This window comes from Gorilla gorilla, chromosome 2 (assembly GCF_029281585.2).
Source record: "Gorilla gorilla gorilla isolate KB3781 chromosome 2, NHGRI_mGorGor1-v2.1_pri, whole genome shotgun sequence".
Taxonomy (NCBI): Eukaryota; Metazoa; Chordata; class Mammalia; order Primates; family Hominidae; genus Gorilla; species Gorilla gorilla.
The window spans coordinates 55,737,564-55,765,420 of NC_086017.1; the positions used below are offsets into that span (position 1 = coordinate 55,737,564).

General features: G+C 39.5%; 1 long non-coding RNA gene across 1 annotated transcript in view; it reads right to left on the reverse strand.

The window, feature by feature from the left end:
* Window positions 1–7,629: 7,629 nt before the first annotated feature.
* Window positions 7,630–27,857, reverse strand: part of LOC129532555 (uncharacterized) — a 63,898-nt gene continuing 43,670 nt past the window's right edge. Inside the window, exons 3-5 of the long non-coding RNA XR_008678315.2 lie at window positions 14,252–14,294; window positions 10,311–10,399; window positions 7,630–9,860 (exon numbers count right to left, since the gene is read on the reverse strand). This is a non-coding gene — a long non-coding RNA (uncharacterized lncRNA). The remainder of the gene's footprint in view (window positions 9,861–10,310; window positions 10,400–14,251; window positions 14,295–27,857) is intronic.

Here is a 27,857-nt window from a genome sequence, read left to right on the forward strand (position 1 = left end):
TGCTGAGAAAGTAGCCAAGACCTTATAGAAGAGAAGGGCCCAGATTACAGGGCTCTTTACAGGAGATATGCATTTGAGTAGGCCTGAAGTAGGCAAGAGGCTATTTTCAGTTGCTTTCAAAACACCCTAGTGACCAGCAGAGTATTGGAGAGTGCTGACAAACTAGATTAGTGAAATCACTATCACATGCATTAAAGCAGGTCAAGCAAGGAAGTGGTTCACCATAAAATACAACTCCCTCTAAGAATGTGTGGATGTTGGCAATTACTTAGCCCAAATGATAGATTAGTTTCACTGATAATCTCAATGCATTAACAACACCCCAAAGGGAACAAACACCGAAACCATCAAAATGAGAAGTCTACCTCAAAAAATTTTAAGAATTGGTTGTGGGGAATACCTTCTTGTAGAGTACAAGAAAAATTGATTGTAAAGATGATGATATGCACCAACTCCTCTTTCCATACTCCCTTATGCATATACATTTCAGTTAAACCCACAAGCTCAGTCTGTATATTCAGCAGCTGTTAATGGAAATCTGGATACTCGCAAGACACAATGGGGAAGGGAATAATAAACAAGATGGGATTGGTCTCTTTCAAAAATGGCCTTATAATCAAGTGAAGGGAGAATTCAAGCTTGCAGAATAATTTCAAAGTAGACAGTAAGTAGTAGGGTAGTTCAGAGAGGGTGCGAGATAGTTCACTTCTGTTGAGGCTGGAGAGGAGAGATTCAGAAAAGTCTTCCAGAAGGCAGTGGAATTTGGGCTAGGTTTTAACAGGAGTGTGGAAAAGTTGGGGATGAGTGTGATGATTGTGAAATTGAGAGTTGTCTTGGACAGGGAACCAGAATTTTTATCAGGTGCTGAAGTAGAAGTGTCCAGAGATGTACATTTAGATTTATTATTATTACAAGTGGCAAACTACAAAAAGAGATATACTGACAGCTTATAGAAGGATGGAGCACCTTTAAGAGTGTCTTATTCAGAAATGTGGGTCTTCCTAGATCTGTGGTCTTCACTAAATGTTTCCATGGACTTCTGGCAATGTAAGGGTGTTCACCAATTGCATTTCATCATAGAAAATGTAAACAAAAAATTAAATTTGCTCAGAAAGTTTTGCCTACAAAGCTGGGGCTGTGTAGCCCTATTGGAAGAGCTGAATAGCTGTGTCATGAATAGCTGTGTTCATGACTGGAAGTTTTCTCAATGGGATGGATAAAAAATATATGAAAAATAAAGTGAACTCAAACGGAAATGTCATTTTTAGCCAGCTTATATGAGTTTGTCTTCCCAACTACTATGTTGCAAGCTCCTTGAAGGAAGAAATATTTATTATATAATAACATAGTATGGCTGGGCTATAAGAAGCTCTGAGCTATGCTTGCAGAATTAAATTGGAGATAAACAGGAACATCTCAACAAACATTTGTGAGTTCCTACTGGGTTCCAGATACTGTGTTTGTGGGTTGCTTTTGGCCCTGGACATGCCCTCTCTTGGAAAGCATATCATAAGGCAGCAGACATATTCAGCTATCCCTATTTCCCATGTTAAATGTAACTTTGAGGTGATTTATATAACTTTTAGGAGTTTTTGAGAATGAATTATTTAGTTCTCATGACTTAACCCTTATGTTTTTATATAACTACTGTTTGAGTTCTAGTTTGACTTAATGCTACACTTTGAAGACATTCCATAAAACAATTACTAATTTATATTTTGTGGTTTCTTTTAATATTTTGAGCCCAAGCATTTACAGTTGCTCCTTGAACAACACAAGGGATAATGGTGCTGACCCCATGCACAGTCAAAAATCCACATATAACTTTTGACTCCCCCAAAACTGAACTACTAATAGACTGCTGTTGACTGGAAGCCTTACCAATAACATAAATAGTTCATGAGCATACATTACGCATTATATGTATTATATACTATATTATTTCCATAAAGTAAGCTAGAGAAAAGAAAATACTAGAAAATCATAAGGAAGAGAAAATATATTTACTATTCATTAAGTGGAAGTGGATAATATAAAAGTCTTCATTTTGAATAGGTTGAGGAGGAGGAGGAAGAGGAGAGGTTGGTCTTGCTGTCTCGGGTGGCAGAGGAGAAAGAGTTGGAGGAGGTGGAAGGGGAGTCAGGAGAGAAAGGCACACTCGGTGTAACTTAATGGAAATACATAATTTCTGTCTGACTTTTTCTTTTTTGTTTATCTAAAAATGTTTCTATGTGGTACCAGTCCTTCTTCCGCCATTTGCGTGTTTCAGTGCCTGCATAATAGAAGGGTCCATGTCATAAAAGAAGTCAAAATCAGTCTCGAATAATTGAAACCCTTCTTCCAGATTGTCTAATGTCAATGTGTTTTCTGGCACTACTTCTACATCTTTCTCATTATTTGGCACTGGTTCGGAAGCACTTATCTCCATCAACTTGTGTTCAGCTAATTCCTCTGGTGTGGTGTCTATTAGCTCTTGAATCTTTCTCCAAGATTCACACCTTGAAACCCTTTGCCCCTGTTCTTATTCTGCATATCTACAATCTCTTTCATGGTTTCCTTGTTTGGCTCATGCACAACATCCAGACACAGTTTTCTCCAGCTATTGTTTCGGGGTTGATGGCTTTCATGGCTTTTCCTGTAGCAATGATGACATCTGCAGTGGTGTGTAATCTTTCCAGACCTCCATGATGTTCTCTCCGCTGGGGTTCTCCTCCACAGCATTGACAATCCTTTCCATAAAGAACCATGTGCAATGAGCCTTAAAGGTCCTTATGACCCCCGATCTAGAGGCTGAATTAGAGACATTGTGTTTGGGGGCAAGTAGACCACTTCAACACCTTTGACATGGAACTCATGGGGTTTTGGGTAGGCAGGGGCATTGTCCAATATAAAAAGAAAACTTTAAAAGTCAGTCCCTTACTGGAAAAGTACCTCCTGACTTCATGGCCAAACCATTGATGGAACTAATCGAGAATAAGGGTGCTTGTTGTCCAGGTCTTCTTGTACAACCAAAAGATTGGCAGCTGGTGTTCACCTTTTTCCTTCAAGGCTCAGAGACTGCAGCTTTATAGACAAGAGCAGACCTGATCATAAACCTCACTGCATTTGCACAAAACACTGGAGTTAGATAATCCTTTCCTATTACATTTTGGTGCTCATTTCTCTTCTTTATGAATAAATGTCCTTTGTGGTATCTTTTTTCCCAGAATGGGGCATTTTCATCTGCATTAAAAACCTGTTTAGGCAGCTATCCTTTCTCCTCAATAATTTTCTTAGTGGTGTCTTGAAACTCACCTACTGCCTCTTAGTTGGCACAAGATATTTTTAAAGCCAAACCTCTTTCTAAAATTATCGACCCATCATTTGCTGGCACTAAATTCTCTGGCTTTAGATCCTTCATCTTCCTTTTTCTTTAAGTTTTCATATATGACTTCACTTTTTCTCAAACTATATTAGAGATGCCTTTCTTAGAGCAATCTTACACCCACATAAAAGCTGCATTTTTAATACAAGATAAAAAGGTAGTTCACCAAAAGTACAAGGTTTTTGCAGCAGCTTGAGTAGATGCAGTGACGCCTTCATGAATTTTCTTTTCTTCTTTTTTACAATGGTCCTTATGCTGGAGGGCAGCTGCAGCTGCAGACCTAAATCTATGGTACATATCAAGTAATTCAACTTTTTCTTGTAATATCATGACTTTTCTTACTGGGAGTACTTCCAGCATCATTAGTGACACTTTGTATGGATCCCATGATGTTATTTAAGGCTTACAGTATTGCACTACACACAAAATATGCAAGAACTGCTGGAAATCACTTTTTTACTATGATACATAATTTACTGGAGAGATGAACTGCTCAGGTGGAGATAATTAGCCTCATAGCTATTTTAAGCTGATACTTGAAACACTTGAGCTCATTGCACTAGCAACAAGAGGTGGCTACAAAATTATTACAGTAGTACAAAGTGTACTACAGTTAATTGTATGCAGTTATGATTTAATACTGCATCTTTATGTTTGTTTACATTTCTTTCTGCTGTGAATGGTGCCATGTGGTCTCTAAGTGTTTCTGTGCATAAGTTTTGATAAATTTTATATTTTTGTAATAGATTTGTGTATATTTTAGGGTAGTGAATTATAAAATAGACCAACCTTTACATATATTTTATGCATTAATTAAAATCCGAATTTTTTGATATTTCTGTGAGTTTTTTCAAATAGTCAAAAATCTCCAAAAATTTTTCCAATATATTAATTGAAAAATATCCATGTATAAGTAGACCTACACAGTTCAAACCAATGTTGTTCAGGTGCAACTGTGTATTTCTGATTTCAAACATTTTTATAGGCCATCGGCTCTGTGTCTAAAGTGCCTATCGGTTGTTGGGAGAACAAAGATGAAGTAAGGTCCCTGCTCTCAAGGATGCTAACCATCCAGCAGGACAGACGGACCCATTAGAGGATCATGTCACGTCAACATAATGTGATCACCTTTTAGGAAACCAGGCAAGGGGCACTTAGCTCAATTTAGGGTTTCAGGGAAAGCTTTGAGGAAAATCCCTGAATTGAATCTTCAGGGATTAGCAGATGTTAGCCTGGGAGAAGCAAGGCAGAAAGGACAGAGGGAACATAGCAAACACGGGCACCAATACCTGAAACAGCCCAGCATGTGGACTCCTTACAAACCCTAAGAGATTAAATGTTAGATGAGCTTCTACTTTTGGAAGTCAATATTGCCAAAATGTCACTGCTTTGCTAAAAATATTAAGCAGGAAACGAATGACCTGGGCAGGGAAAAAAATAACTGAACACACTAAAACCCAGGGTGATATAAAGAAAAGTTACATATCTGGTCTACTGCTACCATTGAAGCTAAGACACCAATCTAAGGGACTAGTGTTAAGCTAATTGGAGAATGTCTTTCTAGGAATGGAGGGAATTTATCTGACTTCCACCCAGTCAGCCTGCAAAACTAACCCAAGTACAGGGATAGCAGAAATGTGGTAAGAATGTCTTCATTAAATCATCCACAAAAAAGACTGTGGAGAATAACTTTGAACAGCTAACATACACAGAACTGATACTTTTCGTGTATAGAATTGAAGATAAATGGTTCCCAGTTGTTCTTATGTGATATAAGTTGGTTTTATTTTAAAATAGTGAGACTGAATATAAACCAGAAGACAACATGAACTTAAATATCTGCATATATAAGGCAGAAAAAAATTGCATTTTAAGAGATTTAATGTATGAATTTCTATACTTGATTTTGTGTAAGAGAAGCCATGAAAACCATGGAGATAGTTGTTTTTACTAGGATCGCTGTCGTGTCCACATAAGAAGGTTCTATTTGTGTGTTGAGAGATTTTTCCATGTGCCCATTGTATTTGTTACTTAGAATTTACAACGTTTTGAAAACTTTCCACTTCAAAATGGATATATATTTTAAAACCTTCCATAATGTGAGTAATTATAGTTTAATTGATTGCATATTTACTGTGTTCCAGTAATACATGTTTCATGTCTAACATGCTATGTTTATTCCTCAAACAGCCTCATGAGTTGCATACTATGATTACTCTTATTTGTGAAGAGAGAATGGAGGCTAAGTGAATGTAGGTAACTTTTACAAGGTCATGTAGTGAGTCGATGGAAGGACATGCAAGAGTATGCAGAGGCTACCAGCCAGATACACAGTCTCCCCAGTCCCTGCAGAACGGAGGGACTTGATGGTCTCACTCTCACACCTCCTCCCCGCAGCACCACCATGGAGAGGCACCAGTACACCTTCACTGGGAAGCTCCATGTGGACCATTCCTTCCTTTTATCCATTCTCGGATGCCCTGATTCCTAATTCCCTTGATTCACATTCAATCATTTCAGTGTCCCCAAATTGCCTGATAGAAATCCTAATCAACACTTTTCCTCTCCAGCTTCCAGTGAATGCCTTGTGGGATTCACAATATATTTCTTGATGTCCTGAGATCATCAGCTTTTTCCTCGAACACTCCTTACCAAAGAGGAAGCTTCCTTCTCTCCACCCTCTCCCTCCCAACACCTGTACCTATGGGTGGCTGGTAGTCTGTGCGTCCTTCACAGTCACCTCCTGACCCTTGAGTGAAGCCAGCCTCTCAACCAGCCCTCCCTCAATGAAGCTCTTGTTTCTTGCTCTGCTGCTCCCTCTTCTCCATCAACCCTTCAGCATCCAGAACATTCACTCATTCAAGCATACTCAATCAGGCCTTGGGATTTCTGCAGGTGACCTGCAGAATGGCTCCACCCTATCTTGCCATCCCTGATGGATGACCCACATAGCACCCCTTTGTCGTGGCTCTACCTGCTGTTCTTCAGAAACCTTCAGCTCCAATTCACTTCAGGACCTGTCTGCTCCCCACACCCCATCATAGCCAGCAGCTGCTCCACGCCTTGTTGAAATTTTGAACTCGGAAATGCTTCTCGCTAGTCATCACCAACTCTCTGACCACTGCTCTAACTCTCTCACTCCCCTTAAACCTTGCCTCTAACTTGATTGTGATTTAGCTGTGATTTTTTTTTTTTTGAGATGGAGTCTAGTTTTGTCACCCAGGCTGGAGTGCAGTGGCATGATCTCGGCTCACTGCAACCTCCGCCTCCTGGGTTCAAGCGATTCTCCTGCATCAGCCTCCTGAGTAGCTGGGATTACAGGCACCTGCCACCACGCCCAGCTCAGTTTTGTACTTTTAGTAGAGACAGGGTTTCACTGTGTTGGCCAGGCTGGTCTCAAACTCCTGACCTCGTGATCCGCCCGCCTCGGCCTCCCAAAGTGCTGGGATTAGAAGAGTGAGCCACCGTGCCTGGCCAGCTGTGATCTTCGAAACTTCTATTTTCTTCTAGCCCATCAGTCCTTCTCTTTGACTCATTTTTCTTTGGTCTCAAGTCAAACCTTTGTGCAATCATTTAACCATGAGAAGTTTCTATTTCTCACCAGACCACTCAATTTTAATATACTGATGGATTCCAACCTTAAATTTTTGCCAGCCAGGTGCGGTGGCTCACACTTGTAATCCCAACACTTTGGGAGGCTGAGGCCGGAGGATGGCTTGGGCCTAGGAAGTGAAGGCTGCAGTGAGCCATGATCACACCATTGCACTCCAGCCTGGGTGACCATGTCTCTCATTTTTTTTTTTTTTGTTCTTGTTCCCAAACTAGAAAAGTCACATAACTAACTATATTGACTTCATAAAAACTTTTTGACATTTTTTTCCCAATTTTCTCTGGGCTTTTTAGATGCCTGGACATTGTGGGTCAGCTCCTGCTCCACTCTACCCAAGTGGCTGTCTCCTAAAGCATTCCTAGTCCTGACATGTTCATCTCCCTCCCTTCTCTTAAATCTTAACATATGATTCTCCTGCTACTTTTCTAGAAGGGAAGTTCCCTCAATATCCCTAACCTTCTGCTCAAAGAAAGTACCTTTATCTATAAGCAAGGAAATATTTAAAGAGTATTAACACTCAGTAGTGTCTGGGGCATGAGGAAAAAGGCACTCTTAAAAACTGTTGATAGGAGGATAAGCTAGTATGACATTTTTTGGAGGACAGTCTGGAAATTGTCATCAAAACTGAAAAGGTACACACCCTTTAAGCCAGCAATTTGCCTTCACTTCTAAGAATTTATTTAAGAAACAACAAGACCACAAAGATGTATGTACAGAGATGTTTACAGCAGCTTTTTCTGTGGTAAAAAGTCTTGAGATAGTTTAAATGATCCTCTTATGGGGGACTGACTAAATGAATTATGGAGCAACAAAAGAGTAGTTTTCTGTAGCCGTCAAAAGAACAAGGAAGAATCCATGTGCACGGACATGGAAAAATTTCCATAGTACATAGTGAAAAGAAAAAAAGTCAAGTTGGAGAATAGTAAGATCCCATTTTTATAAACACACATACATGCAAATTTGGAAAGGTAAAGCAATAAATTCCTCACATCAAAATGTGGGAAGAGGTGCTAGAGTGGCAGTAGGGATGGGAGGTGGTTGATCCCTACTTTATATGTGTCTGTAACTTGAATTTATTTCTTAAGCAGACAGGCATTACTTTTACAGTTTAATAATGAAAAGAGAAAACAAAAGGTAAGACAAAAGCAGCTTTTGTCACTTTTTCCATTGTTTTATGTGCTCACCCCAATCAAGGCACCTTCTTTCTAAGAGCCAGTATTTATTTCTGTTCTCTTTAAATCAGAAGTTAGGCAGACATTTCAGGCCATGAGACCTAGATTGGAAACCACTCAAAGGAACATGCCCTTTCCTCTTCAAACACTGTTACCAACATTTAGATACTTTCATTTTGGTTGCAGCCCACTATTTTTAGCTTTTTCTTCTTTTTTTCTCCAGATGGCTGAAGAGACCCAGGCCTTTCACACTGAAGGTGGGGTAGGTGGAACAGATGGAAGGGCTTTACTTGTGGTCGATTCATTGTTTCATAACCCTTTTCATGAGCTTTCTTTGAGCAGGCATGCTTGGCTTTGGTAAAGTCCTGTCAAAATTTCTTTGATTTGAATTAGATGCACTGGGCAGGTCCCATTCAGATATTTAATAGCAAAATTAAACAGAAAATCACCATATATTTTTTGAGGGACACAAAGTTATATCATGTAGGAATATTATGAACATTAGGTTCACTTTCTTGCTACACTAGGGGAAACATCTTTTTTTGAGGCAAGGTGCATAGAAATTTTGGTGTGACTTACTTTGAGAGCAATGATTATCATTCATGGTTTACTATTTACTCTTTTCACAGATATAGAGAACAAAATTATTAAATGTGTAATAAGTGTCATGGGGCTACAAAAAGATTCTAAGCTCTCATCTTTTCCTCTAGGACACCCATGTATTTTCTTCTCTTCTTGCTCTACTGATTCGCAAGAACTCTTGTCCAGGGTTAACTAGATCCCATTCTCATCTAAGCCCTTCTACCTCTGCTAGGACCAAGCTCCATCAATTATCCCTTAAGATTTTTCTTTTTGGCTCTATATCTTCATTTTCTTCCCTTTTCTTTGATCCTTCCTCAGTTTAAAGTCATTCTCAAGTCTCCTCCACATTGAAAAAGAAAACAATGACAAACCATAAACAATGATAATCCATAAACAATGCTAAACCAACCCTTTCTTTGTCCACACCTTTTCTATAGTCAGCTGCCCTAACTTCTTCTCCTCTTTATTGCTAAACTCCTCCAGAGAGTGGCTTCTATTGACTTCTTGCACTTCACCTGTCATTCACTCTGCATTTTGGCTTTCTTCTCCTCCTCCCTACTGAAACAGACTTCTCAAAAGCCATCAAATGAGCTGATGGCTGCCAGATTGAATGCCTTGTCTCAGGTCTGCACCATTTTACACTATGGACACCTCCTCCTTTACGGTTTCCTGGGCTTTTGCTACTCTGCCCTCTCCTTTCTGTGGTTTCTTGCTGTCCATGTTTGGCTCCTCTGCTACACACCCCTGAACATTGGTATCCCTTGAAAATTCTCCTCAGCTGCTTTGTTTTACCATGTATCCCCCTTGGCTGTGTAATTCCATTCATTCCCAGGGTTTCATCTGTTGCATCTGAGGATGACCATCAAATCTGCATCTCCGGCCAGGTGCGGTGGTTCACACCTGTAATCCCAGCACATTGGGAGGCTGAGGCAGGCGGATCACCTGAGGTCAGGAGTTCGAGACCAGCCTGACCAACAAGGAGGAATCCCGTCTCTACCAAAAATACAAAATTTGCCAGGTGTGGTGGCACATGCCTGTAATCACAGCTATTCAGGAGGCTGAGGCAGGAGAATCGCTTGAACCTGGAAGGCGGAGGTTGCGATGAGCCGAGATGGTGCCATTGCACTCTAGCCTGGGCAACAAGAGCGAAACTCCGTCTCAAAAAAAAAAAAAAAAAAATCTGCATCTCCAACCACACTTCTCATTTGCATTCCCAATTTATATTTGCAGGCGCTTACAGGTATTCTCCAAGTGGGATTCTCAAAAACTATTTACATTCAACACATCTAAAAAGAACTCATAATCCATCAGTGTGTCTTGGTCTCATTCTACCACCAACCATTTTATCACTATCTGCCAATGAGATGATTCAGAGTTGCTTATGAGTTCTCCTCTCTCTCCTGCTGCTTCCAGCACATCCTAGGATTACATCTGAAATAACTCAAAATCATCACCATTCCCTTCTTTATGCTAAGAGCTACTCTCCTTGTCCCATTCATCTAATCTGGAATAATAATAAAAAAACAGGAACAACCACCACCAAAACATAATTATAATATGTCAGATGCGCTTGTCAACTTACAGAGCTTTCTCCTGGAACTTAGCCCAGCTTCTTGGAAAAGTCACCAAAGGGTGGGTAGGGTACAACTTGATGGATTTTCTCTGCCTTCCCTAGAAAATGAGAGTTCGAGTTAAAAATTAAGTTGTATCTTAAAAACATCAAAGGGATATGATGAACATCAATGCAAAAATCCTCAATAAAATACTGGCAAACCAAATCCAGCAACACATCAAAAAGCTTATCCACCACAATCAAGTCGGCTTCATCCCCATGATGCAAGGCTGGTTCAACATATGCAAATCAATAAGTGTAATCCATCACATAAACAGAACTAAAGACAAAACCCACATGATTATCTCAATAGAGGCAGAAAAGGCCTTCAATAAAATTCAACATCTCTTCATGTTAAAAACTCTCAATAAACTAGGTATTGATGGAACGTAGCTCAAAATAATAACAGCCATTTATGACAAATCCACAGCCAGTATCATACTGAATGGGCAAAAGCTGAAACTGTTCCCCTTGAAAACTGGCACAAAACAAGTATGCCCTCTCTCACCATCCTTATTCAACATAGTATTGGAAGTCCTGGACAGGATAATCAGGCAAGAGAAGGGTATTCAAATAGGAACAGAGGAAGTCAAACTGTCTCTGTTTGCACATGACATGATCCTATATCTAGAAAACCCCACAGTCTCATCCCAAAGGCTTCTTAAGCTGATAAGCAACTTCAGCAAAGTCTCAGGATACAAAATCAATGTGCAAAAATCACAAACATTCCTATACACCAAAAATAGACAGACAGCCAAATCATGAATGAATTCCCATTCGCAATTGCTACAAAGAAAATAAAATACCTAGGAATACAGAAAACAAGGGAAGTGAAGGACCTTTTCAAGGAGAGCTACAAACCACTGCTCAAGGAAATCAGAGAGGACACAAACAAATGAAAAAATATTCCATACTTATGGATAGGAAGAATCAATACTGTGAAAATGGCCATACTGTCCAAAGTAATTTATAGATTCAATGCTATTCCCATTAAACTACAATTGACATGCTTCACAGAATTAGAAAAAAATTTTTTTAATTCATATAGAACCAAAAAAGAGCCCATATAGCCAAGACAATCTTAGGCAAAAAGAACAAAGCTGGAGGCTTTCAAACTATACTACAAGGCTACAGTAACCAAAACAGCATGGCACTGATACAAAACCAGGCACATTGACCAATGGAACAGAATAGAGATCTCAGAAATAAGACTGCACATATACAACCATCTGATCTTTAACAAACCTGATAAAAACAAGCAATGGAGAAAGGATTCCCTATTTAATAAATGTGCTGAGAAAACTGGCTAGCCATATGCAGAAAACTGAAACTGAATCCCTTCCTTACACCTTATACAAAAATTAACTCAAGATGGATTAAAGACTTAAATGTAAAACCCAAAACTATAAAAACTCTAGCAGAAAATCTAGGCAATACCATTCAGGACCTAAGCACAGGCAAAGATTTCATGACAAAAACATCAAAAGCAACCACAACAAAAGCAAAAATTGACAAATGGGACATAATTAAAGAGCTGCACAACAAAAGAAACTATCATCAGAGTGAACAGACAACCTACAAGATGGGAGAAAATGTTTTCAATCAATCCATCTAACAAAGGTCTAATATCCAAAATCTACAAGGAACTTAAATACATTTACAAGAAAAAAACATTAAAAAGTGGGCAAAAGACATGAACAGACACGTCTCAAAAGAAGACATTTATGCAGCCAACAAACATGAAAAAGCTCAACATCACTGATTGGTAGAGAAATGCAAATCAAAACCACAATGAGATACCGTCTCATGCCAGTCAGAATGGTGATTATTAAAAAGTGAAGAAACAACAGATGCTGGCAAGGCTGTGGAGAAATAGGAACACTTTTACACTTTGGTTGGAGTGTAAATGAGTTCAATCATTGTGGAAGACAGTGTGGCAATTCGTCAAAGATGTAGAATGAGAAATACCATTTGACCCAGCAATTCCACTACTGGGTATATACCCAATGGAATAGAAATCATTCTATGATATACATGCATGTGTATGTTCATTGTAGCACTATTCACAATAGCAAAGACACAGACTCAACCTAAATGCTCATCAATGATAGACTGGATAAAGAAAGTATGGCACATATACACCATGGAATACTACACAGCCATAAAAAGGAACAAGTTAATGTCCTTTGCAGGGATATGGATGGAGCTGGAAGCTGTTATCCTCAGGAAAGTAACACAGAAACAGAAAACCAAACATTGCATGTTCTCACTTATAAGTGGGAACTGAACAATGAGAACATGTGGACACAGAGGGGAACAACACACACTGGGGCCTGTCGGTGGTGGTTGGGGGCAGGGAGAGCATCAGGATAAATAGCTAATTCATGTAAGGTGTAATATCTAGGTGATGGGTTGATAAGTGCAGCAAACCACCATGGCACACGTTTATTTGTGTAAAAAACCTGCACGTACCAGGACTTTGAATTAAATTAAATTTAAAAATAAAAACAAAAGGGATGTTTTCCTCACACCTGACTTTTCGGACTGTTATACCAACCTAGGAGTTAATCACATTGACAAAATTGCCTAATAGACTAAAACTCAATTTTAAATATTTAAAGTAAACATTTTTTAAAACCCGCTAGAGATGTTGTTGGACAAGTAGGCCAAAAGACAATTTTTAAAAGTAGATCTTATCCTTTGGAGAAGTTTTGGGTCCAAAACAAAATTGAGAGGAAGGTACAGAGATTTCTCATAAACCTTCTGTCTCCACATATGCCTCCCACTCCTTATTATCAGCATCCCCCACCAGAGTGGTACATGTGTTACAATTGATGAACTATATTGACAAGTCATTATCACCCCAAGTCCATAGTTTATTTGTTTTTGGTTTTCATTTCTGCTATGTAAGGAAAAAAAGGGTTTTGTGATTTTTCAAATTGGTTAATCATAATGATAATTTTATAAAGGAAATGCTGGTTTTAATGTCTGCTAATTTTGTGCTTTTCTTAAGAAATGGATTAAATCAATTTACCATAATTTTTAAAAAGTATTTCCAGGATCTCATTCCTTTACACATTCAATTTTCAAGAAGAAAAATCCTGTCTATATCCATTTCCAAGAACAGTAAATAAGTATATGAATAGTAGATTAAAAATAAATGTTACCATACTTGGTTCTTTTTAACAGCTGTCAGGGTGTATTATCAAGAAAAAGCATCTCATGCTTCACAAGGTTATTTTGTGTTGCTCTTCCTTACTCTGAAAAATTCCACAAGGCTTATACTTGTAAATACTGTAGCCAGAATGGGAATTAACCCTTCAATATGACCTCCAAGGTCAAGGGAAGATCTGGAGGACTAGTGTACAGGAATGCTGGGGTAAGTATGGTGACACAGAAACAGTCAAAGTGACAGGTACTGAGCTGAATAATACATACTTAGGTTTTTACCTAGTGTCATGGAAATAATTTATTATATCCCTAATATATTTTTTATCATTTGTTAAAGTTAAAATCACATGCTGTATTTTGTAAACTGTACTCATATGCTCTATAAACTACAGAATGAAAAATGAGCAACCTCAATGCTTTAAAAATGGAAATCTTGAGAAAATAAGAAGCTATAGACACAACTGTTTTGAAAGTGCCTTTGTTCAGATCCAAAAGAGAAAGATAGAGAATTTTGTTAAATCTGAACTTGTATCTCATTGCCAAAAAGTTGAGTCTGTCTTTATTAAAAAGAGCAAAGAGTTTTCCTATAATGTCATATTAAAAATATAATTCTAAGAATTGTTGACTTGAACCTTGAGGATACAAATATTTGTTATGAGATGTTTGCCACAGAAATCGGTGTTTGTTCACTTAAAGTTGTAAATTATGGTTTTCAGAGGAAGTTGATTTTATTTACTCACCTTGTGATTAATGCACAAACTGTGAACTCTGGCCTCTAGGAAGCTGTCCAAGAAATAGGGACGTAGTTGGAGGTGTTGCTCCTTGTAAAAATTATTTCACAGGTAAAAGTAAAAATGACTGAGAGTAGAATCTAAAACAAAAGGCAGGATTTCTATTCTCCTGGATGGTGCTCGTTGATGATACACAACATGTGAGGCAGAAATGGGAACTAATCTCTTCCTGTTTTTAAAAATTTGCTATGCAGAGATAATTTTCATGTAATAATGAACTTAAAAGTCTGGTCTAAATATTCTACTCCATTCATATCTACTGGAAGGACATCTGACTCTCCCAGGCTTGAGTGCAGTGGTGAGATAATAGCTCCCTGCAGCCTCTAACTCCTGACCTCAAGTGATCCTCCTGCTGCACCCTCCCAAGTAGCTGGGACTATAGGCACTAGCCATGGTGCCTGACTATTTTGTTGTTGTTGTTGTAGAGACAGCATCTCGCTTTTTTGCCCACGGTGGTTTCAAACTTCTGGGCTCAATTGATCCTCCCACCTTGGCCTCCCAAAGTGCTGTGATTACAGATGTGAGCCACTGAATGTGGCCTATGCTGGTACTTTCACCAACAAAAAACACCAATGAAGTAGTTTTCTCATTTTTAAATGACAAAAATTAACGAATGAATGAAAGTGGATCTTTCACAGAGAACATTACATGGCTTTTTTTTTTTTTTTTTTGGCAGAGTCTCACTCTGTCGCCCAGGCTGGCATGCAGTGGCATGATCTTGGCTCACTGCAACCTCTGCCTCCCAGGTTAAAGCGATTCTCATGCCTCAGCCTCCCAAGTAGCTGGGATTACAGGCTCCCACCACCATACCCGGCTAATTTTTATATTTTTAGTAGAGACAGGGTTTCACCATGTTGGCCAGGCTGGTCCTGAACTCTTGACCTCAAGTGACCTGCCCGTATATAGCATTCTTAATAATGTACAGAACTGAAATAAAATTCACTTCATTTTTGAAAAATAAGAATGTGGGAAATTTGAAATAGAATGGCATTAAGTATATACTAATCATAGAATGCAACTCTAATAGTGTTTAATGATCACAGTATGATGACCAGCCATTGTAATTTTAAGGGAGAGAAAAAGAAAAATTTAATGTAGATTTTAAAATGTATACTTCTTGGGAGGCTGAGGTGGGAGGATGGTTTGAGCCCAGAAGGTGGAGGTTGCAGTGAGCCGAGATTGCACCACTGCACTCCATCCTGGGCGACAGAGCCAGACACTGTCTCAAATAAATAAATAAATAAATAAATAAAATAAAATAAAATGTATACTTGCAAGAATTTTTTTTTTCGAGAAATTATGCCACGAGAAGAGTGTGTGCCCATGAGTCTATATAGGGGTGTATGTGCATATAGGCATGTGCAAGAATGTGTGTGTGTATATGTGTGTGTGTGTATATGTGTGTGTGTTAGTTGGGAAGAACAGCAGTGAAAAGGAAAGGACTTTGGAATCCTAAGGTAATTCAGATGGTGGATGGACATTTATCTTATATATGCTTTTTTTTTGTTTTTTGGTAGGTGGTGAAAGTAGTAACACCAGCAAATGTGAAAAATCTGCTTTTCTCTTAATAAGATTGTGAGGTTCCCTTTGGAAGGCAAACTTTTTCTTTGCCTGAAATTAATCTCATTAATTAAGATTTTGTCAAAATAATTAGGCCAGGCTCATATGCTTCAGTATGAGGTCACCATGTGACAGAGCACATGGAACATGCAGTGTCATCTTGAAAAGCGAATGATGAAGACAGGACAGGCTCCGGGTGGAGCTTTGGAGTGTAGGAAGAGGTTGCATTCTCACCTAGTCTCTTAAAGAGTTGCCTCAGCAAGGAAACCCAACCCAAGGAGTTTAAGTAATAAGTACGAAATCGTTGACCATTTTCATCTTTTCCCATCTTAATTTTAAAAATCACATATTTTTCCTGCTGCTAGGAGAGATTTTCTGCTGAAATCTTCCCACTGACTTCTGATCTAGTCGATTGCCAACATGTTTGTGCTTGACTCTCATTTGGGCATATTTCTTCTGGGTCTTTTAGTTAGGATTATTTTTAGAGAGAAGATAAGGGAAAATGAAATACCTCTATTCAGCACAGGGTCGAAGTACACTGGCCTTGTGCAGATGTGCTTAGGAGAGGCAGGGATGGACACTAGAGAGGGCCCAGGAGTGGCATTTATTCCAAGCCTGCCTAGTATCAGTACAGAGACTGCCTGTGCGTATTATAATTATTTTGAAAGACTGTGAAGAAGCAAAACGAAAAAAAAAAAAAACCCCAAAAACTCCCTTCCAGATCAAAACTTGAGGGCAAAAGTTCAAGAAAGGATTTATTTTTAATGTTGAAAGAGAAGAGATTGTGAGTAAAATCGAGAACAGTGATTAAAATGCAAAAGCCCAGGAAGCTCAGAAGTGCTGTTTGGTTTGCTGAGTGTTTGTATTTTCTCAGTCAGAAGCCAGCCAAATATACCTGCCTTATTCCTGAAAGGTTTTTCTAACTGGCTGCTAGCCTACAATAAAAACCATTTTCTACAGCTTTAATGTGTGCTGAGGAGGGGTGGGGGAATGTTTAAAAGAAGTCCTATGAGTAAGTAGACCTTGCGATGATGCATTATAGCATTATATTTGCAAAGATATGTGTGCGTGCGTGTATGTGTGTTTGTGCCTCTCTGTGCGTGTGTGTGTGTCTGTGTGTTTGCATTCTTGTGCCTGCTTATTTGCAGATACAAGGGACAAAGTCACAGATAAGTAGGAGCATAGCTGAGACCATAAACTAGCAGTAAAGCACATAACTGATATGAATTCTACCACTTTCTTAGGCTTCATAACTTACGTCTCTTAGTGTAACTAAGTAGAAGAATTTACTTACCCCTTGCCTAAAAATGAAATCTATTTATAGAAGCCAAAAGCTGTGAGGGCCGTTTATATCATTTATTACAAACCTGTCCTTTGGAAAACCAAGATCCAAAAAAGCCATGTGGCTTGCCTAAGGTACCGAGTTTTTGTCAAAGTATTTTATTCCCCACCTGGTGGTCATTATCTTTGTCATTCTTATGGAGCTCATTTTTCCTGAGAAAATAAAAATCATATACAACCAGCTATGGACTTTTGGTAATCAAGCTCATTTATCAAATGCGTATTGAGCACCTGATATATATGTGAGGCACCATCTTAGACTCTGGTGTCACAATGATGAAAACAGACATGGTCTCTGTTCTTGGGAGGTAAAGTGAGTCTTAAAGCTGTGTGAATTGGTTCTATGTATTTTGCTCTTCCTTTGAAGAAATTTACAAATTAATTGTAGCCTCTGGATCCTCCATCTGTACCAGCCAGGAACAGGTGGACCAGCCTGGAAAAACCCTTCAGCCTCCACTGGAGGGGAACAAACCTTGGCCATGCACGAGGTGAGGATCTGGGATGTGGTGGCTTCCCTTCAAACAGATCTGCTTCCCAGGGAAGTGACCAATAATGACACAGGACAAAATCAAAGTGCAACCTGCAGGACCATGCAGGGCATGGAGGAGATGGGATTCCCCACATTATCCTCCTCAGGAGTGATTTTCACAACAACAACAACACTGTTCTCTTCAGCACTTCTTCCACCAACCCTCGCGGGGAAACAGTGACTTACTGAGGGACCATCTGACATGGGCTCTGATCCTCCCGGTTCTACAATCTGTTTCGTGGGAAAGAAATCTTACTTGCTGTAAGTAAGAAAAAAGAAAGTAATGGCTTTGGAGGCTTAGAAGCATCTTAAAGTATGGGCCGATCTACTAGCTTTTGACATTGGATCTGAGTTTATGCCAGCCGCAGTTGAAACATTGCTGACAACAAGTACGGAGAACTCTCATGGCTTGCAGCCTTCCCTCAGGCACTCTTCTGGAATTCTCCCATATCTTGAAGATGTGGAGGGAGCACAGATATAAATAATAATGACAGTAATTTATTAGATGATCTCACCTTTGTTCTCTAGGAAAGTAGTTCTTTCCAGAATGTTATCTTTGGAGCTACTCTTGTTTTGAAACTTTGTTTTAAATCAAACTCAGTTCTGACTGCTTTGGCTTCTGGTGAGAATAGTATTATGAGACCCAAGAATAATTCAATAAAAACACATGCATTGAATGTATATTCATGAGTCCATAATGATACTCAAAAAGAATACTGCCAGAAGAAACTCATTCGAGGCAGCTAATACCAATGTCTTATTTTGACATTGTGTAACTGAAAGAAAAGTGCGTCTAATGTCCTTCAGGTAGGAACTATATTTCAAGGTAAGCAAATAGCTCCAGTTGACAACATAAAGCTTGAAGAATGCCAGCTAAATGTAGAGGGATGAAAGTCATAATCTTGCAATTCCTAATGAGAGGGATGAAAGTCATAATCTTGCAATTCCTAATGAGAATGTAGATCCAGGCAAGGACTATCAACCTGTGCTTGAGGACCTCAGGGGAGTGGTTGATGGGACTTGGACATCTGTATGGTGCCAAAATAACAATATGATGATGTGGCTCTGGTCTTCAGGAGAAAAACAGAATTGTACAATGGATGGATCAGACCACCATCACCCTCACCTAAAGGTTGATCCTAGCATCAGGAATAGTGGGACAACCAGTTATTCCATGTCTCCTGGGGTCATGAATTCCGATGTCACAGCATCCCCTGTGACGCAGTCTAGCCAAAGATGTTTAACTTGGGTCTAATCAATATGTAGATGTAACTTCCAGGAAATACAAGGGAGAGAGGAACAAGCTAAATGACACCACTGGCAAGCAATGTAGGGGACCTCTATAGGCCACTGGCCAAGCAGCTGCAATAAGAAGCTGCCCATGAAGAGACTGGAGGCTGGATTAAAAGATAGAGAGAGGACATAAAAGCCAGGTGCAATGTGTGGTCCAGGATTGGTTCCTGGTTTGGACAAAGAAGCTGGGAAGGACATTCAGGGAAACACTTGGTGAATTTGAATAATATAATGGCTATTAGATGATATTAAAGAATGATTATTAATTTTAGGTGTGATAGTGTTGTTGTTTGTCAAGCAGGAAAGTGTTCTTTTTTTAAGAAATGTATTTTGGGGGCAATGTCATGCATGATATCTCTAACATAACACACAGCTGGACACTATGTGTGAGACTGACTGTGATGTTCAAGTCCCCTGTGGAAAGGTTGAACAAAAGTAGACATTTAACCAACATACTTGTCAGAGACTAGCAGGTAATGTGTAATTATAAATTGCTATCAAATTACTGAGTAAAAGTTTTGTGAAACATTTTCTAAAGTTTGAGAGTAAAGACTAAAAAAGAGTAGCATATTAGTTCAAAATAATGAGGAAGGCATTATCATAGGAAGATAACAAAATTTTAAGATGTGATACCTGATTTAATTTTAATATTGCTACTAGAACCTAATTTCCACTTGTCATAATGAATAATTTTTATAACTTTTCTTCACTTATTGCTACTCAAAATCTTCATCTACTAGTAAAAATCAACCACAGGGCAACTGTTATAAATTATGGTATGTCCATATCTGAAATATTATGAAGTCATTAACAATTAAGATGTGGATTTAATATTCGGTTAATATTTAATGACATGAAAACATATTTATGCCAATGTTCAGTGCAGAATATGCAACTTTATTATAATATAGTCCTAATTTTATGTATTAATAAGTGTAAAAGATTTAGCCCCCAGGTTATTGCTGAGAGAGGGATAAATAGGTACCATTTAATGTAGTCCTAGTATCATTAATTATTAAAAGAATATAAGAGAGAAAAAAACACACATGAGGAGACAGTAAAAAACTGTTTAGCTGACCAAGTGAGTGTTGCATTATTGTCTGTTTTAAACAAGGGAGTAGGTTTTCTCACCACATTCAGCCAATGTGGTAAATTTTCTAACATGATAAAAAGAAACTCCCAATTTTACTCATTTCCAAAGCTGAAAGTTGAAGAGTTGAAGCCCTTTTGCCCTTCTCAGAATGACTACACTTAAAGTGAGCTTCCTCACCACCAAGTACCAGAACAAATGGTGGGCCTGGAAAGGCAATTCTGCTCTGAGGAACGTGAAACAAGCATAAACCGAATATGAGGGCAGAGCTGTCACACCTTGTGGCCATCCATTACATTTCCACTGACTGTTCTATCACTCTCCAGAAGGGTGATCATGCCTGTGCTGCTCCCAGAAGACCCAGATCCACCGAAAGAAATGCAATCCTTCCCCACAGGCAGCCTTTCCTGAGAAGAAGGAGCTTCTCTAATTGTCACATGAGTAGAAAATGTTGAAGAGACCTGCCTCTTTCAGAGGAAGGGTAAACAGAATTCTAACCACATTTTAAAACACCTCTTCCCTCTGCTTATTGAAGTAGGATACTCAGCAACAATTCAAAAGATTGAGGTTTACATGCACTGATGAGGAACGACCTCCAAGCTTCACTGTTCAGTGAGTGAAGCCAGAGTTAGAGCAACAGAGCTCACAAAATCTCACTTACACGCACATACATGCTTCCACATGCAAACACGTGCACATGCACACACATGCACAGACTCTTGCAAAGAAAAGATGAACACACACCAAACTTTTAATGATAAATATGTATGAGGAACTAGGAAAGGGATGGAATAAAAGGGAACGTTCGCTTTTCTTACTCTATATTTCTGAAGTTTTTGGATTTTCTTTTTATAACAGGAGGTAAACATTTAGTTCTTATGTAATTTTAAGAGAGGGAACGATGAACTCATACACTTCTGGTAGAAATGTAAAAATGATACAGTCATTTGAAAACAGTTTGGCAGTTCCTCAAAAAGTTAAACATAGAGTTATCATATGACCCAGCCATTTCACTCCTGAGTGTTTACCCAAGAGAGAAAGAAATATATGTTCCTGCAAATACTTGAGTGTTTATAACAGCATTGTCTGTAATAACCGAAAATCAGAGGCAACCAAATGTCTACAAACCAATGAATGGATAACAAACTGGTGTAGGCCATGTAATCGAACACTATTCCACAATAATAGGAAACAACTATTGGTACACATGACAACGTGAATGCATCTCAAAATAATGCTGAGTGAAAGAAGCCAGACAAAAGAGTATTTGCTATGTATTACAATTTACATAAAATTCTAGAAATGCAAACCAAACTATAGTGACAGAAAGCAGATCGGTGGTTGAATGTGACGAGGGGTGGTGGCGTGGTGGGAGGAAGGAATAACAAATGGGTCCAAGGACACTTTTGGGGTGATGGATATGTTCACCACCTTCATTGTGGTAATGATTGATCTGGTGTGTACTACAGCAAGATTTATCCAATTGCATACTTTAAACATGTAGTTTATAGTGCGCTAATCATAACTCAATGAATCTACAAAAAAGTAATACATGCTTAATATAGAACATTTTGAAATAATGTAAAAATGAAGATGAAAAATTTAAAAGCCCCTACACTTTCGAAAAGAAAATCGTTAACATTTTGGGGCTTTTTCTTCCAGGAAAGTTTCACGTCCACCATACAGTCAGCTCTACAAGGGCAAGCCTGCCTGATTCACCAGCCGTATTCACAGAACTATGCTGGAAAAGCAATTGTGGGATAACTAAGTTTGGATAAATAAATGAATGTGTAAAATAGCCTACTCTCTTCATTTCATAGTATATAATGAGGGCTTTTTCATGTCACTAAAAGTTCTTTGAAAACATACCATGGCTTCATACCCTTCCACTGCCTGGATCTACAGTAATTGATTTTAGACTTGGGTTGTTTAGAGTCTTTCAATATAACCAATAGTGCTGTAATATTCAGCTTTTGTATACCACAGAAGACTTGTATTCACCATACAGGCTATCCCACAACAATTAATGGATCCAATTAAGTAGGTTAACAATTTGGTTTTACATTGTGTAGCTAAAAATAAGATAGTTGCGGCCAGGTGAAGTGGCTCACGTCTGTAATCCCAGCACTTTGGGAGGCTGAGGCAGGCGGATCACTTGAGGTCAGGAGTTCGAGACCAGCCTGGGCAACATAGTGAAACCCCATCTTTACTAAAAATACAAAAATTAGCTGGGCATGGTGGCGCATGCCTGTAATCCCAGCTACTTAGGCGGCTGAGGCAGGAGAGTCGCTTGAACCCAGGAGGCTGAGGTTGCAGTGAGCCGAGATCATGCCACTACACTCCAGCCTGGGTGACAGAGCAAGACTCAATCTCAAAAAAAAAAAAAAAACAAAACCCAAAAGATAGTCACATTTTTCATCTTTTAAATTAATTTGTTAATTGCCTTCTCTTTCACTCAGTTTCCCCTTTGGTAAATGGGAGTAATAATAATATCTTCCTCTCAAGGTGTTGTTAAAATTTTAAAATATGGTGTAAAAACTGCTTATGACAATGCTGGCAGAGAGTAAACTTGTAATGATGGGCACTTCCGGGCCATTCTTGTGCCAGAACTGTCCTTGGCTCCTGCCAAATTCCCGCAATTCAAGTTTTTTTTTTTCTTGCACCTGCTAGTCTGAACACATTCATCAACCTTGCTTGAAGAATCTTTGGGGTGAATTGGAATTAAAAGGCAAGGCTGGAAGTTTATATTGTTACTATTTAGCACTTCTTTAGAAAACTCATCTTAGGCTGGGCACTGTGGCTCATGCCTGTAATCCCAGCACTTTTGGAGGAGGAAGCGAGAGGATTCCTTGAGCCCAGGAATTCAAGACCAGCCTGGGCAACATAGTGAGACCTCATCTCTACAAAATGTCAAAAAATTAGCTGGGCACAGTGGTGCATGCCTGTAGTCCCAGCTACTTGGGAGGCTGATGTGGGAGGATCACTTGAGCCTGGGAGGTAGAGGCTGCAGTGAGCTGTGATCGCACCACTGCACTCTAGCCTGGGTGACAGAGCAAGACCCTGTCTCAAAACAACAACGACAACAAACAAGAAAACTTATATTAGCCAAACATAAATGTCAGCCCCATTGGAATGGGTTCCATGTTCTGTCTCTGGATAGCTCTGGTGATGAGAAGGATTCAAGGGCAGCAATTTTCTTTCAAGAAGATTTTCCATTAGGTATATCTCTTAACGCTATATATATATATAATGGAAAATCCTCTTGAAAGAAAATTGCTGCCCTTGAATCCTTCTCATCACCAGAGCTATCCAGAGTGCAGTACACCAGCATGGCACATGTATACACATGTAACAAACCTGCACGTTGTGCACATGTACCCTAGAACTTAAAGTATAATAAAAATATATATATATATAAATTTTTAAAAAGTATTTTAATTTTTTTGCAAAAAAAAAAAGAAGATTTTCCCCAGCTTTCTACTGAACTTGTGCAAGTGAAACTTGATTGAAACCACTCGCTTCGTAGAGTTGTGGTAGCAAACCATAAATCATTCTGGGTTCCCTGAGAAGTTTTTCAAACCTTAGAGAGCCAGATGACTCTTAACAAAGCTGTTTCATTAAACAGTTTTAGAGTGGATTTTTAGCCAAGTTCTGATTCTAGATTCTCAGCATTTAGCAGAAATGTTTAGTGAGTTACTCACATACACACATGTAAAGCTTTTGTTCACTTAGGTCAACAGAGAGAAAAATGAATATGTAAATATGTATTGAGTCAATATCTGCAAATATAGCTTTGTTTAAATAATAACCTCTCATTTTATAGTTAAGAAAAGTGAGGCTTAATAAGATTGAGTGACTTGCTCAAATTCTCAGTCAGTGGTAGAGGGGGTAAACCCAACTCTCTCTGATTCCAAAGCAAGTATATCATCTACATGATAGAAAATCATAATAACAGCCGATATTTTCCCAACATATTACAGTTTACAAGCCTCTCTGATACATTGTCTCATCAAGCCCTTATGGTCCTTCTCTGTTTAGAAGGCTACCATGGGGCAGGCCTTCTCCCCACACCTCCCAAACCTGGATATAAGACTCTCCCTTGACATCCAAATGTGGTCCTGGCCCAGCATCATGGGCATTGCCTGAAAGCTTGTTAGAAATGCAGACTCTCAGGCCCCACCCCAGACCTACTGACTCAGAATCTGTATTTTAATAAGATCCCCACTTTGAAGAGCATTCCTACAAAGTCAGCCAAGAAATGCACGCATGATGACCACAGCAGAGAGAAGGCAGAGTGTCCCTCAGGCTAGCAGGTCTTGTGTGACACTGACTGAAGAGCTAAAGACAGTGCATGTGCATGGGCAGGAAGGGATGGGCAGAGCATGAGATCACAAAGATCACCACTGGCATTGCTCAGGGATGGAGGACCATGGATAAAGGCCATTGGCAAGGTCAGTCCTGCTATGCGAGGAGTGCATGGGCAACCAAGTCTACTGATGCTGTATGTTTGTTATGGGAAACCCTTGGGATGCTAGACTAGGCAGAATGTAATCAATTTTTATTGTTCATTTCATGAAGACTTTCCTAGAAGCAGGAAAAAGAAGATGCCATGCCTTCCAGTCATGCTTGCTTAAAGCCATGCTTGCTTGCTCTTCTATATTTCATTTAGAAAACATGGTCAACGTTTCAATGAAGTAGTGGTTGGATATTACCCTGGGCCCCCAAGTTCTGCCCTCCCTAGCCTGGGATGGGACACAGCTATAAGAAGGAGCATACTTCCTCTGGTCCATCTCTAACTTTTAAGAGAATGCAGCCAACTCTGAGCCTACACTCCCTTGTGTCATTGATGTACCCCTCCTTTGTGGAAGGTGCCTGGAAGCAGTGTGGGTAATGCCTGCAGATGGCTGGGCATGGCCTTGGTAGGGAATGATTCGTCTGTGTCTTTTTTGAGCCATAAAATCCCCATCTTACTGAAATAAAAAGAAATTCAGGTATGTCTGGTTCAGACAGAAGAGGTCACCCCCAAATCTGGGACATCCAAGATGACACCCAAGATGAAAGATGATGTCATCATCAATCCTCTGGTTTAAAACTATTTCCCTCAGGATTGCAATTTGTCTCCTCCAGTGGGTCTGCCCATGGAGGGAGAGAGACCAGTTATGTCAACAAAAGTACTCGAGTTCCCGTGACATCTGCTTTTGCATTTTCCTCCAACTCTCTATGTCATTTTGTCATATAACACTGCCTCATTAAACGAGGGGTATAAACTAGAAAGTTGTCATGAAGATGTTTCTTGAAATGATTTCTGCAGACCAGCAACCTTCCAGGCACCCCACTTTCTCTCCAGTGCCTGCTCTCAAGCTCAGCCTGGCAGGAGGGGCAGGGTAGCATGTTACAAGAGTGCTCACGAGGGCATGCAGAAAGCTATGTGGTTTGGGGTCAGGAAACCAGGTGCCTGGCTGTCAGGCTACACCCACAGACCCAGGCATCACCACCAAGTCAGGTGTCTCTTGGTTTTTGCTGCTCTAGAATTATGAGTTGACAATCAGATGGCACAGAAGCCTGGAAACTAAGTTATCAGTTAATCAGAAAGGCCTGCTTGCATGTGGTTCAGACATCCTGAGGTGGTAGCACAGTGTGGCATAGGGTGGAAATTGCTATCCCCAGGGTGAGTTATGGTGTCTCTGTGTGTGTGCACGTGTGCGTGTGTGTTTGTGGTTGAACACAGAGAAACTATCTTTCTTCTTAATGATCAGATGAACAATGAGTGCTTTTGACAAATGGGATGATTTTATAATAACGTCTAAAGAGAAGTAATTGTATATTTGTACAAATACAAAGCCTACTTAACATTTAAGACAAGTAACAGATTTTCCAATGTTATTCAACAGATAGAAATACTTATAGGAATCCTAAAATATTTAATGTTAATTACACAATTAAGCAATTTATTCTTGAAAACACTCTCATAGTAAAGCACTCATTGATTACAGACAAACGAAACGTCTCCTTCACCACCTTCCACCACCCCCTGACTTCTTCCAGGAGCTAAGCACTGTGGCTATTTGATATTAATCCTTCCAAAGGCTTTCTCTGCACTTAAAAACATGTATATGTTCCCAGACAAATGGATAATACTTGAGGATTTTGTTTTTATCAGAAATGCCATCATATTGAACATACCATCTATTATACAAGTTGCTTTCTTTGTTCAGAAACATGCCCTGGGAATCTTTTCATGTTAGTACATGTAGATCCACATTAAATCTTTTAAATGGCTACATAGTATTCCATAGAATGAAAGTACCATCCTTTATGTAATCACCATCTCCTTGAGGAACATGTAGGTGGTATTTCATCTTCACCCACATAAGCAAGGCAGCCATGATCTTTGTTACAATGCCTCCTTAAAGAAATGCATTGAATTTCTCCAGAGGGGATGCCAGAATGGAGTTGCTTTGATACAAGGAATGCAAACTTTGTATCTTAGCAGATATCGCTGTCATCTCTTTCCAGTGTGGCTGAACCCATTTTTGCACCCTCAGGAATGGGTGAGAGGTCATGATTCCCAATCACAGTGCTTGATATTAAACTCATAATGATTTGCCTATTTGAAGGGTGAAAACATTGTTTTTATTTAACATGCATTTTCCTACTACTAGCTAGAGCACTTTTTCATACGTTTTTCCGCTCATCTGAGAAGAAAACTTTTGCACATTTGAAAAATATGTGTTATCTTTTTATTTTTGTTTTGCAGGAGCAGAAGTTCTTTTCTAAGAGAAATTGCAAAAAGCAAGTGGCAACATACTAGACATTTTTCTTTATTTCAGAAAGTCATAAAAGCAATGGCTTGCATAGAAATAGAGAAAAAAGTCTGTGGTGTGTGTATGTGCATGTTTTTTTTTTTTCCATAGAGTGACGCTAACACCCACACACCTTTAGCAAATGGAGTGAAGCCCCCAAAGATTGCAAAGGCAAAGATGAAAGACAAAGAAAAGAAAGGCAGTTCTACCAGGCGCTTTATAACAAGAAAAGCGACTTGCAACCAGCATCTGAAATCTGGCTTCCATGTTCTGCAGAGGGCTTTGTTTGCTTCCCAGGGCCAACTATTTCCTGTAGAAATCCTTTCTATAGTGGGAGCTTGGGATTTGGTTGGTGTTTATCAGTTGCCCACTTAAAGAAGTGATGTCAGCCTGTGGCCCCCACCTGGGGTTATCTGAGGGGCTCATCGCTTACTGGTACTGACTGAGACGGAGAAGCAGCCAGGTGGCAGCAAGGAATGGCAGGCCTAGGCTCATCAAATCACCCTCAACCGCAGCAGAATTTATCGCCACAGTGCATCTTTTGGGGGAAAGCTGAAGTCTGGGGGCTTGAGAAAATTAGGTGTAAGAATGAGGGGTGCAGAGGGGCCAGAAAGGAAGGGGAAGGAGCTCCATCCTCTCTGGAGTGGGTTCTGATGCATGTGGAGGAGGCTATGGAGCAAATATAAGTATAAACCCCAAAGCGGGGCTGTGGTGTGGATCAGAGTACTTGGGGTGTGTGGCACACCCATTTAAGCTTCTGTTTAAATAGTGTTTTAAAAGATTGGCAAGGGAGAGGTCCGGACATTTTAGAAAACATCTGTGGGGTAGGTTGTGTTTCCACTCTTTGTGAATGTGGCTAGTAAGCTGAAACTCTCACTGAGGAGATGCTAATTTATGAGTGCAGTGAGATTTGCAACAAACCAGCCCAGGAATAGAACA